The sequence below is a fragment of the Lontra canadensis genome, unplaced genomic scaffold (assembly GCF_010015895.1).
Source record: "Lontra canadensis isolate GAN:19392208 unplaced genomic scaffold, GSC_riverotter_1.0 scaffold6, whole genome shotgun sequence".
In the NCBI taxonomy this organism is placed as follows: Eukaryota; Metazoa; Chordata; class Mammalia; order Carnivora; family Mustelidae; genus Lontra; species Lontra canadensis.
Window position 1 is genome coordinate 12143454 of NW_022631000.1, and position 13328 is coordinate 12156781.

Consider the following 13328-nt stretch of genomic DNA (forward strand, 5'->3'; position numbering starts at 1 on the left):
GGTGTGGATAGGTCTTTTTCAGTGACTCCTCGGTCATTCAAAAATTAAAGCCCACACAGAAAAGGCTGAGACGGGATGCACAGAGAGAGGTGTCCCGTCTTTTAGGCTCTCTTAGAGGAGCAGAGGATTTTGCTGCCTCCTTCCAGGAGGGCAGAGGTCCCACGCAGCCATTCCCAATCAGAGGGTTGGTAGTGGCTGTTGAAATCTTTGTAATGTATTCCCCCACATTCAAAACAGAATGAAGGGACTCACAAAATGTCTATTTTCCTCATTATTTTTGATTCTGCCTCAGATGATCAAGTCATGCGTGGGGACAGGGAAGGGGCTACTGAGGGATATGCTGGGGACCGGGTGTCAGTTAACCTCACTAGTGTTTCCCTACCATGAGCTGATTATGTCTGCACTGCCAAGTGCTCTTCTGTGAAGGGAGGGTGATTTCATGTTAGATTTAATTTTTCATTGACTCATTCTGCAAAGTTCTAGATATAGGAGGTAAAATAGAAAGTTTCTGTATCAGTCTAGGTTCTCCAAAGAAACACAATCTCTCTCTGTATATATACACATATATACATATATATGGGTGGGGTGGGGAGAGATTGATGGATTGATTTTACAGAATTGTCACCTACTGTAGTGAAGCTTAGCAGGTCTGAGGTCTGTAGGGCTGGTCACAGGCTGGAAATCCAGGCAGTGTTTCTGTGCCATAGCCTTGAGGAGAATTTCTTCTTCCTTGGGAAACCTCAATCTTTGCTCTTATGTTCTCTACGATTGTATGAGACCTAATCACATTATAGAGGGCAATTGCTTTACTCAAAGTCTACTGATTTAAATGTTAATCATAGCCAAAAAAAAAAAAAAAAATCTTCATAGCAACATCTAGACTGGTGTTTGACCAAATAACCTGGCCGTAGCAAAGCTGGCACAAAATTAACCATCACTGCCTTCTTACTTGACCAAGGCCAGGGATAAAGTTGAGAAAAGCTTTCTGGAAAGTGTGTTTCCTGAACTATTGCTGCTTATTAAGAAAGAATGAGTATGACGCATGCAAAAAGCCACAAATAGTGTACTGAGATTGAAAGCAGCCCTCCCTGCAGGCAGGGGGGTAGGAAATGGTAAGCTACCCACTAGGAAAATAACCTGACCTAACCAAATGGTTTTTTTTCTGTTTATTTGCTTAATGCGAAGCTGAGGGTTCTGGATTTATTTTAGCCTAATGTCTTGATGGAGTCACTGAGGAATTCTTAAGCACTGAGGTGATGAGATTAGATTTTCAGTATTCAATACCAGTTCATGCTGTTTTCAATAAGTACATTATGTGTCTACCATGTCTGAAATACTAAGGGAAGCCCGGGTCGTGTAATGGTGACACACGTGGAGGAGTCCCTGATTTCAAAGCTTAGGATTCTAGTGGGGACCTAGGGGAAAAAAAGGACAAATGAAATAATTATGAATTTTAGTTGAGTGCTCTTGAGACTGGAGGCTTGATTTGGAAGCTTACAATTCCAATGTCTGCCTACACCTGTCCCACTGGGCCATCATGTTCCTGCCCTAAGTGCAAACTTCAAATACTGAGTATTCCCTCAGCAATAGCCCCATAACCTCATCTCTTCTCCTGCCCAAATACACAGGGTCTTGGATTTGGTACTTTCTCTCTTTCTGAACTGTGGATCTTAGCTCTTCCTTTAGACTCTTCCCATCTTCCACTGCCTTGGGTGAGCCTTGCCAACCACACACCACTGTCTCTCTAGCTTCAGGTCCAATGAAATCATATCTTCCCTATACCTGGGCTTGCTCCTGGGCTCCTTCTCTAGGAGTGAAGTTAAGAATACCAGGCGATCAATGAAGGCAAAGGGAATGGAGAAAAGAGATCTACTGACAGACATTTAAGAGGTAAAGATGATATGGTTTGGCAATGGATAAGTAACAGGGGTTGGGGAAATAAGACTGAAGACACTTTCCAGACTGGGGGGGATTGGATGACTGAATGTAAGGTGTGACTTTTCATTTAATTATGGACTATAAAAAGGAGGAGGGTTGAGGGATGTACGTGGAATAAGGAAATGATGATTTGGGGACACCAGGTCTGCTGTGCCCAAGGGACTCCTKTAAAGGTGTACAGTATGTGATCAACACCTTCCTTCCTGTGTACCCCTCAACCCTCTTCTTTCTCGTACTAAGGACTGTGACAGCTGGAATAGAAAAAGAGAGGTTGATATTTCCAATAGAATCAAAGCATTCAACTATTTATGGAGTCCTAGAGAATTTAACCTGAAATGCTAATAGCTCATTAGAGCTAAAACTTTCTTTAGAGATCTAATTATCAATGAGTTATTAATTAGGGGTTATGTTGCTATCCATCCATATGGATCCTTCAAAATTGACTGTGTAAGGAATTTTCCACCCGGGATAGTCACTTTGATGAACTTCACGAGCCAGATGGGATGGGGGAAAAAACTAGCGTGTGTAATAGGAAAACAATAAATCACATCAGGGTTTGTCTTGATGACATTGCCTATCAGTGTTAATGGACAAGAGGAATGGGGAGCACTTAGGTGATTTCCCCCCACCATCATTCCTGCTGTTAGGGATCCTCAAACTTTATCCAGGCTTTTTTGTAGAGGAAACAGAGGAAGAGCTACTGTTCTGCCAGCAGGCTTGGGATAGGGGGAGAGAAATGTCCCCTTTGAAAGTATCTACATTTGCCTTCTTGACTGGCAAATTCATTTCAACGTATGTAGGTTTTCTCTTGTACTGTACTGGGTTGATAAGACTTTTATAAAATGAACTATAATATTACTCACTAGAGACACAATATATCCATCGACTCATGTTCAAGTTCTGGAGATTCTATGTCAATCTTATAAATACAAGACCAGTATCAGGAATCAACCTCTTGAACAATCAGAGAAAGACCTTTTAAATAGAGTTTCTTTTGGTTCCTGTTTGAGAAAGAGCAAAGGAATACCATCTTCTTTAGGCATAACTGTAACTCATATAAACTTGGTTCTTGGCAAAAGCCAGAAATTCAAATGACTCTAGAAGAACCATATTAGTCATAAACATGGCTATCTGCATCTCGGAACTAAATGCCTCAAACAACCACATACAACTTCCTGAGTACTGACACTAAATCTCTAGCCAGCGTTGAGTTCTAAACACAAATGTTTTCGTTAGCTCTCTTAACAACTCCCCCTGAGAGAGACAGTGCAATTATCCCCATAATGTGAAACATTACAAAAAAGATCAAGTGAGTAGCCCCAAGCCCCCGGTGACACGACTGGTTCCCTGGAATATTAAATCATTGAATTTCCAGGCCAACACTTGGCCCAACAGCCCAAAGGTACCTGTTCCATGCTTATTTCTGTGAGCCTCTTATGATCTGTAACTATGGAATCATCCTAACATGAGGAAAAGAATGGCAGTCAGGAGTGGACAGAGCCATTCGGTATCTTGACTGAGCCTTTAGTGAATATGAGACTGCGCAGCCTTGACTTGGATTGACAGCTTTACTTAACATATGAGGAAAGAGAATCCTATGGCTTTACTGGAGTCTTCAAACTATGTGGCTGGAACTCATCTTTCTCTTTCATCCCAGCCCCATATAATCAGCGTCCACTTCCTACACAGCTGCCAGCTCTTCCTGTATTTGTCCAGCGAGGAGGAGCCAGTGCAAGTTTAGAGCAAGGAAATGACCTAATTAAAATGGTATTAGACATGAAATCTAAAATTTTAAGCCCTATTCTTCCCCTCCCCCCATAGCTATTCCTAACTCCCCCGTGTCATCTCTCACGCTTCCATCCGTGTGGGATGCCCTGCTTCTCTAGTCTGCATGGGCTTCATTGTTAACACTCTCTCTTCTGTCTAGAAGGGACCTTTCTCCATAGAAAGATCACATGTGTTGTCTTCCTTGATAGACTCACTGGGCAGAGAGAAACCCTTCCCTGAACCCACTTGTATCACTTTTTTACAGTATGTTTTATTGTATGTTACCATGTTACAGTTCCCTGCTTGGCAGTAAACTCCTTATCTAGAGCCACATAATAAATGATTTATTTTAGCTCTATCTTCCACTCATCCAGGCATATCATGTGGAACACAGTAGATGCTTAGTAAATTTGCCTTCATGTTTAACATTCCTCATGTGCTGAATCCCGGCTGCTGCTCTGAGTTGGCAGAAGTCTCTAGAGCAGCAAGGTCTGTCTAGATCCAACACATCAATCTGAGCCCTTATCCCTATCCAACAGGCTCCAGAGAATTATGCTATATCCTGTCCTATCATATTACATAGCATACCATAGCCTAGCATGTCATGAGGGAATTTGAAGTCAAGGAATGAGATAACTGGTGACATGGTGAGAGTCAGATGAAAGGGAACACAAAGGGGAGAGGCAGATAGGCTAAGCTCCCTGCATTACGCAGGAATAGCGTTCATGGGGTACTGCTGTTCTCTGTGATGGGCAGATAAGCTACAAAGAAAACTCAAGGCTGCCATGCAGGAAAAGTCGACCAATTCAGGCTCTTTGAGTGATTAGAAAAATGGGCCTGATAAACACTGCTGGGATAGGTTAATCTAAAGTCTCTTCTTTCTCTCTGTCTCTCTCTGTCTCTCTCTCTCTCTCACACACACACACACATGTACACACACATCCCCAGCATCCTTTTCCTGCCTGATTCCAGTACAAACTCACAGACAAGGTTGGGGACAGGGCTGAAAGAGAACATCTGATGCAGAAATTAATCAGATGGTCCACGTGTATTTAGATTACTCTCATAATCAGAGAAGCAATCTTAATAGTTTGAACATAAAGATGTACACAGGGATAAATTCCCACCTTAGCTTTGGTTAATTTTATGGCATTAATTTGAAGAGCCAATGTGTTGTGTATACTTCATATATTTAAAAACATATTTGAGAACATAGAGTAAAGTCCAAATATCCAGTAAGGTAATTGGAATAAAAATACATTAAAGATGTTAAAAAAAAGTAGTAGGAAACAAAATCCTTATTTCCATGATACAATCATTTAATGACTTTGAGCTTCCTGGCAACCAGGATACAAAGGGAAACATGGGTTTACATAGTTCTCCTTAACGACGAATGCAAATCCACTGTGAAAATAGATGAAATACCTTTTCTAAGAAATGAAAGAACATCGACTTTTTAAGAGAGAGAAAAGGTATCCCAGTACTAAATTCTAAAATGAGTTTATGGTGGGGAACTCGACTTACATAGGATAGTACAAAAGAAAGGCTTAATGTCATTGACAACAGTTCCACAAGAGAAGGTAAATTGGGTTGTAAATTTCTCTTTTGGTCAGGACTTTATGCTGAGTGGAATACACCAGACACAGAAAGAAAAAAACCTGCATTATCTCACTTATATGTGGAATCTACAAAGAGTTGATTACAGAGAAGCAGAGAGCAGAAAGGAGATAACCAGAGACAGGGAGCTGGGAAACATGGGGAGATGTTGGTCAAAGAGTAGGGAGTTAAAGTGAAAGTATAAATAAGTCTGGAGATCGAAGGTGTAGCAGGCTGAGTTATAGTTAATAATATTGTATTGAATATTGGACAGTTGATAAAACGGTAGATTTCCGGTGTTCTTACCCCCTCACAAATAAGGTAGCTATGTGAGAAGATGTGTTTGTTAGTTTGCCTGTAGTAATCCTTTCACTATCTGTATGACCATCAAATAATCATGTTATATACCTTAAATATAAAGCACTTTTATTTTTTAAAAAGGAAAAAAAACCCTACACTTTCAAATGCTCCCTGTGTGCTAGCTGTCTCCTGTCAAAAGCATGGTGCCCTTATCACATTCCTTCATTAAAATATGGGTTGGGTGTTATTAGTCTCATTTTTTCAGGAAAGAAATTTGTTTCTCAATAAAAGTAAGTAACACATTCCAACAGGGCTGAGTCAGGGTTTAAACCCAGGTCTGTCTGACTCCCAAATCAGTGATCTTTCCACTGCACTCTGCAAATAAAAATGTCTTGGTTCTTTATATAGGCATGTTATTAAAGAGAACATCAGTACAAATAATTGGACTGGGGTTGAGGATGGCCCAAGTTAATACCTACAAACATGTGTTAAGCTATCACTACAGAGAGACGAAGAGATGTGCAGATTCAGGACACGAGTTAATCAAGTCCAACTGGTCTTTGTTAATGAGAGGGTACCATAGCAAAATTAAGTCCAAATGGAATGATCCATAAGTAACTTATAATAAAACTTTGTGCAACATTTCTCCTTTCCCTATGTGAGGGGAGGATATAGCAAAGTAAGATCGGGTATGGTAACCACTACAGATCCTGGAGAAGGGGTTAGTTTACAACCCAGTATCCTAGTGGACAATAGGAAATGGCAGAGAGAGAGAGTGAGGTGTGGCTCTGGCCTGGGATTAAAGAGGGCACTTTGTTGTAAAGAACCTAGGAAATGGAAAAAGTGAAAGGAAAGAGCTCTTTTTTTTTCCTCTTTATTTATTTATTTTTTAAAGATTCTATTTATTTATTTGACAGACAGAGAGATCACAAGTAGGCAGAGAGGCAGGCAGAGAGAGAAAGAGGAGGAAGCAGGCTCCCCGCTGAGCAGAGAGCCCGATGCAGGGCTCGATCCCAGAACTCTGGGATCATGACCTGAGCCAAAGGCAGAGACTCTAGCCCACTGAGCCACCCAGGCGCCCCTTTTTTTCTCTTTAAATATCATCATAACTAAGAAGAAATTCTGGTAATAATACTTGTTACATAATAACAAGTGTTACATTTTGAGTTCCTTCTCCACATTTGAAGATGCCTGAGGTCTGCATTTAACATGTAGTTTAAGCTTTGTGGCTTCCCGGGACCTCTTCATCTCCAGGCCCTTGTTGCATTATGCCAGCTACTGAAAACCACACCAATGCAGCAGGAGTGAGAAGCGTTGGTGGCTTTAGTCACTTTATAAAAAGTCACATTGAACGAATCGTCTTTGAGCCTCATCCAAGTGAGTATCAAGTATCGAGCAGTATTGAGTGGTTCACACAAATATGAATACAATGATCCCTCTTGCCGTTAAGGAGCTTGGCTGAACTAAAAGAGACTAAAATGTCAACAAATAAAACAAGGCAGTGAGAAGAGGCCAATGAGGATCACTTTTTTTTTGCCCGGTGATTATGAATTAATCTTTATCCAGAAACTTCCTCTGACATATCATTCCTACCCAAACAAGAGATAAGAGGGGAGTATTTAAGAGTATAGACCCTAACACCATCCTGCCTCTGTGAAAATTCTGATTCCACCCAAACTTATTAACTGAGTGACCATTAACTCCTCTGTGCCTCATTTTTTTCAGTCATAAAATGGGAGTAATAATAGTACTTACCTCAGAGGGTTGTTAGTAATAATAGCACTTACCTGACAGGGTTGTTAGAGGAATAAAATAACACTGTAATATATTTGGGCGAGCGCTTAGTATATACAGCAATTGTTGCTCTGAATGAACATTAGCTATTTTTTCTCAGACACGCATGTTGTTAAATACTGTCATTCTAGGTGTGCTGTGTTGGTAGACATACTCTTCAGACCCTTTGGGGGAGAACAACTTGTCTCTAAAATGTCTGTCTAGTTGAGTGGCATCGTTCTGGGCAAGAAAATGTTTGCAACCATAGTGCTCTGGGTCAAAGCCATCATTCATACTACAAGCCAGGCATCATTCAGGGGCACTGGGGATATGTCACTGGAGAGAACAGACAGAAATCCCTGCCTGCACAGAATTTACACTCTAGTGAGTAGAGTCAGACAATAAATATAATTCTAAAAGTACATTTTATAATATTATAAAAGGTAAAAACTCTGTCAATAAAAGAATAAAGAAAGCTTACTGGTATGAAGAATACATGTTTAATTTTAATTAGAGTAGTCAGGGTAGGCCTGAGGCACATGGTGACATTTGAGCAGGGTCTTGAAGGAAGTGATGGAGTGAGGGAGCACGGTGGCTGGGGGAGGGGGCAAATCCAGGCAGAGAGGCCAGCATAAAGGCCCTGAGATGGAAGTATAGCTGTCTAGGAATCCAGTCCAGGAATACTGAGGAGGCCCTGGTGGCAGGAGCTAAGTGAGTGAGGTGGGGGAAGTAGGAGCTGAAGTAAGAGAAGGGCAGATCATGTGTTGTCCTTCTGGGTCATTCTAGGAACTCTAGCTTTTGTTGTCACTGAGGGTTTCGAGGATAGGGGTGATACGAGTTGCCATAATGTTTAAAGGAATTGTTCTGGATGCTGTGTTGAGAGCCCACAGGGGGGCAAAAGTAGAAACAGGGCGAGGGTAATCAAAGTGAAAACATGATGGTAGATTGGACTGGATGGTGGTAAGAGTGGAGGTGGTAAGTAGTTGAATTTTGGACTCATTGTGTAAGTAGAGCTAAAAGGATTTCCTGATGGATTGGATTTGAAATGCAAGAATAATAGAAAGGTCAAGGATAACACCAAGGTTTTAGGCCTGATATGAGTCAGACTTCAGTTGGGACAGGGTGGTTGGGAGATGGAGGGAGGAATTTCAGGATTTCAAGTTTGGGAATGTTAAGTGGGAGGAGCCCCGTAGGCATCCAAGTGGGCCTTGCCTGAAGCCTGAAGTTCAGGGGAGATGGCCCAGCCGGAGGTAAGATTTGGGAGTCATTACCAAACACGTGGTAATTAGTGCCACGAAACAGGATGAACTCACCAAGGGAGTGAGTGTGGATAGACAAGGGAACCAAAGTCTGAACCCCGGGAACTCACTCCACTGCTCAGAGGCTGGGAGAAGAGAAGGGACCAGCAAGGGAGACTGACAAGGAGCAAAGGTGAGGAACAAAACCATGAAAATAAGATGTTGTGAATGTCAAACTCATTTCCAGGAGGAGAACATGATCAGCTGTTCCTTACTGCTGATAGCTCAAGTGGGGTAAAGGCTGAGAGAACTTTTGACTCAGGAGTTTGATCTCCATAAGAAGAGTACGGGTGACATGGGCAAAGCAAAAGCCTGACTGGAGTAATGAAAGGCCAGAACCTGGAGACAGTTTTATCAACACTTTTTAAAAGGCATTTTGCTATAGCTGAGCTGAAAAAAAAAAGACAAGTGGCTGGTGGGGGAAGTGGATTCAAGAAGGAGCTTTTTGTTTTTAAGATGGGACACATAACATGATTTTATGTTGAAGGAGATGAGCCAATAAAGGGAGAAAATTGATGATGTGAGAGAAGAGAGATCTGCTGGAGCACTTAATGGTTGGATTGACCCATGTATGTTTCTGTGCGGCAAAGAGCCAGCAGAGGAAAGAAAAAAAAAAAAAAAGGCCTATAAAACAGCAAGCAGTTCATAGATGAGCTTCTCCCTGAAATTAGAAACCAGGCTTTCACCTGCATGAATGAACATTCCGTGAAATAAGCCATTTGTTGAATGACTGACTACTAGGACCACTTATGGTGACAGATCCCTTGCCTACATTATCCAAAAGCTTATTAACCGACTTCCAACATCAGTATCATTATTACTACACTTGTAGATGAAGAAAATGTCACTGGGAGCTAAAGCAGCTTCCCCAAAGCCATACTAAGCATATGTTAAAAAGTCCACAGTTCATGGTACTCTCGTCCCTGCTGCTGCGGCTTCCTTGAAGGCTGAGGGCCTTCATCTTCGTAACCCCAGAGACGGGCTCAGAACTTGGCAGAGGCTCACATTCCCGCTTGCCCAGATGCACTGCGGACTGCCCTGGGTCCGCTTCCTTGCCTTCCTCGGAAGCATCCTTTGGAGGACGTTCACACCAGCTTTCTTTTCACTGGTTGCAGCAACTCAGGAAAAAAAAAAAACAAAACAAAAAACAAACAAACAAACAAAAAAAACAACTTTGGAAAACAGAGAAACTTTGAAAAGGACCGAAGGGAAGTCAGAATGAGTTAGTTCCGAATCCTCAGCCCTTAGCTGAGGCCGTGCCCTACAGATTTTACAAAGCTGCTTTTCTGACGCGTCAGGTACCTGCCCCCAGGCGAGCTGTCGGGAGCAGGTGAGGCGTGGCCACTTGGGAGTTTCCCAGTAGAAACTCCACAGCGGGTGAGGAAATCATCACCGGAGGACGTGTACCCTCCCGCCCTTCTTCCAGACCGTAAAAAAAAGAAAGAAAAAAGAAAAAAGAAAAAGAAAAAGAAAGAAAGAAGAAAGGAACGAAAAGAAAAAAGAAAAGGAAAGGAAAGGAAGCGAAGCGAAGGGAAGGGGGGCGGAAAGGAAAAGGAAAGCCTGCCACAAACGTCTCCAGTGCGCTGCTGTAAAGGCGGCTTTGCGAACTGGCACGGGGTGATGGGGCGAACAGCCGGGCTCCTCCAGCGGTAGTAAGAGCCCCAACTGTAAACCGCCCGTGAGCTGGGCGGCTCTCTGACTTACTGCCCCATTTCGCTGGGTGCCCGGCGCGGTCTGTGCGCAGGGGCCGGGGCACAGTACCGAGGAGCGCGGAGCTCACCACCGCGGCGGGAGGGGGACCTCACAGGGAGCCGGGGCGCACCGAGCGCGCCTTCCCGCCCTGGCCGCGGGGACCAGGCAGTGCCGACGCACCAGGTGAGAAGGGGGCGGCGGCGGGCCGGGAGGGGTGGGGCGCGCCGGCTCCGGGCGTCGGGGCCGCTCCCCGGGGGCGCTGCCTCCCCCGCGCCGAGTTGGTCGCCGCCGGTTGCGCGGCGAAGGGTTGGGGGCGGAGAGGAGGCAGTGGCCGCCCGGGCCCAGGAGGGGCGCGCTGACTGCGCACGGCGAGTCCGGAGTGGCCGGACGGCTGCGGCTGGGGCTGCGTCGGGGCCCGGCACGGGGCCGGAGATCCGGGGTCGGAGGCCGGAGGGAGGGCAGGGGCCAGGGCCAGGCGAGAGGGCGACGGGGCCGGTGGAGAGCCGCAGCTCGAGGAAAGATGAGACGGTGAGTGCGTGCCGAGGACGCGGAGTTGCTTTGCTTCTCTTACAGGCTCCAGGGACAAAAGCCTGGGCTGGGGTTAGCGGAAACCTGGCCGAGCAGCTTTGCGGGGCCTCAACCCCAGGAGGTGACTGGACCCTACTGGCGAGCATCCTGGGGAGGGAGTGTCGGGGTAGGGGAAACTCTCACAAAGCGATTGTAAGGAACAGGCGGGATCTGGGGGGACCGGAGGCAACTTTTGCCCAGAACTCTGGAACGACCAACGAGAGAGGGATTGGGATCTGCGGTGGAAAGCTGCTTTGTCGCGATGAGCGGAGAAAAGAGAAGGTCTGCTGCTGGATGATATGGGGCGCGGGATTCGGAGACGACCCTTTTCCTAGCCCCAAATATCTGGCTAGCTGCCCTTCTGTGATTCCACTGTTTCAAGAGTGCGGCTCCCAAGTTTGAACCGCGCAGAACCTCAGATTCCGACTTGGCTTTGGATCCCCCAAAGTTTGTGATATGGCGGTCTCAGTACCCCAAGAGATAGAGGCTGCAGGCGTTGGGGAATTTTCTGAACCCCCATTTCAGCCCTCGTCCGGCAGGGCTGAGGCGCAGCTGAAATGTTTGCTGGTGCTTTCAGTAACTTAGCACTAGCAGTCATCACTTATTGAAGCGCCGAGGACCTGGCTAACTCCCGCCACCGCCAGGAAATTAAAAGGCTGACAGGCTGTCCCTTCCAGAGTAGAAGTGTCCTGTTTGCTAGAGCTTCTGAAGTCCAGCCGGCTTCCAAAGCCTGCGCATCTGCCTTTCTTATGTAAAAGAAGGAACTCTGCCTGCAGCCTTTTAAGTTGGTAGACTTGCGGGGGGCTGGAAATACTCTTGGCTGGCCCTGCCCTGATCCCTAGAAGTCTTCCTTGTGCAGCTCTGAAGTAGCTCCCAAGAGTTCTAGAATGCAAGACTAGTCACTGCCAAACGCGCCTGGCAGTGGAACTCGGAGAGGAGGTGCACAAATGTGGATTCCTTTCAGTATAAGTTTTTTGTCAGCCATATTTCCCTTCATTCTAGAAATGTGTACGTTGCAGATACTTTCAAGTATTGGAGTGTAACTTGAAGCATCCTAGTTTGGCTTAATTGAGGCGTTTGAGATCCGTCCCTGAGATTCTGACATTATCTGAGTTCAGCTGGGAGAGCTCCAAACGAAGTTCAGTTTCAGAGGGTTAAACTTTTGCCCTGAGTACACTTGAATTCTTGCTTCCTGGTAGGATAGCAACAGAGTAGCTGGATTTGGGATAAATAAACCTCTAGACTTGCCCACTATTTTAAGAGAATGGCTATATCCCTGGTACCATTACCCTCAATTGTGTAAATATTTGTTTGAATAAACAGCTGAGTTCTTTGAAAAGTAACAGTTGTGTCTATTCACAATTCCCTTTTCATACCCTGCACTTAGTCCTTCAAAAGTGTTTCTTTTTCACCTTACGTTTTTAATGTACAGACATTCTGAAGTACAAACGCTTAAGAAACTCTGTAAAAGTCCTGAAAACGTTTAAAATGGGTGTTTCCTTTAAAAGCCAGGGAGAGTTGACTAGTGTAGCCTTCACCTTCTGAGACCCAGAGGTTTGCAAATCTCAGCCTCTCTCACCAGTGGGAAAATGAGATGTTTGGTTAAGAGGAGTAATCATTGCAGTTTGCAGCCTTCAGTCTGTCTTGCACAGCTGGTAGCTGCTGTTCTTTGGGCTGAGGACTGACCAATAGGGGGTGTCTCTGAAGTGGTGGAGGAAAGATACTTGGGAAATGGAGCTAAGAGTTTGCTAACCCCTATCTTCAAGAATCTAGACCAAAGCCAGAACTCATTAGCAACCTTTTCAGAAACATCTTATTTACTGGCTTTTGCACAAGAGAGGGAAGAAAAAGCCAAACTGATCAAAGCAAACCACTGGTTTTCCTTCTTCTCTTCAAAGTGCTGTTTTGAAGTCTGCAAGCCAAGAGTTGATTCTGGAGCATACTGGGGAAGATCCTGTGAGAAGAGCAGATGAGGTTATGAATTTGTGTGCTAGTTCTCAACCCTTCGCAGGGAGGCCTGCTATGAATGATTTGTAAAGGCGGAGCTTTGTACTTCTTTCAAGTGGAATACATGTGCTTTAAAAATCTCACTGTTAGGTCTTGGAGTGCTTTACTTATTAAGAATGTGAGTATCACCCATGTGAAACAAAAACAACTTTTGAGTGATGTACCTTATTTTCAAGCCCCGATACCCATTACAGCCATGGTTCTCTATTGAGGATGAGGGGAGATTTTGCACGCCCGACCCCAGGCTGGGGAAATTGGCCAATGTATGGAAACTTTTTTTGGCTGTTCAGCTGGAGGTAGGGAACATCCCCTCTTGCCAGCTGGGCTGCATCTGGTGGGGAGAGGCCTCAGCTGCTGTGTAATATGCTACAATACACAGAACACACCCAA

The 13328-nt window shown here is 44.7% G+C and overlaps 1 protein-coding gene across 18 annotated transcripts in view; it reads left to right on the forward strand.

Moving 5' to 3' along the window:
• Positions 1-10810: 10810 nt before the first annotated feature.
• Positions 10811-13328, forward strand: part of PHLDB2 (pleckstrin homology like domain family B member 2) — a 102731-nt gene continuing 100213 nt past the window's right edge. For all 18 annotated transcript variants that reach the window (XM_032852152.1, XM_032852155.1, XM_032852153.1 and 15 more), the window contains exon 1: positions 10811-10892. The gene's annotated coding sequence lies outside the window, so the exon portion shown is untranslated. The remainder of the gene's footprint in view (positions 10893-13328) is intronic.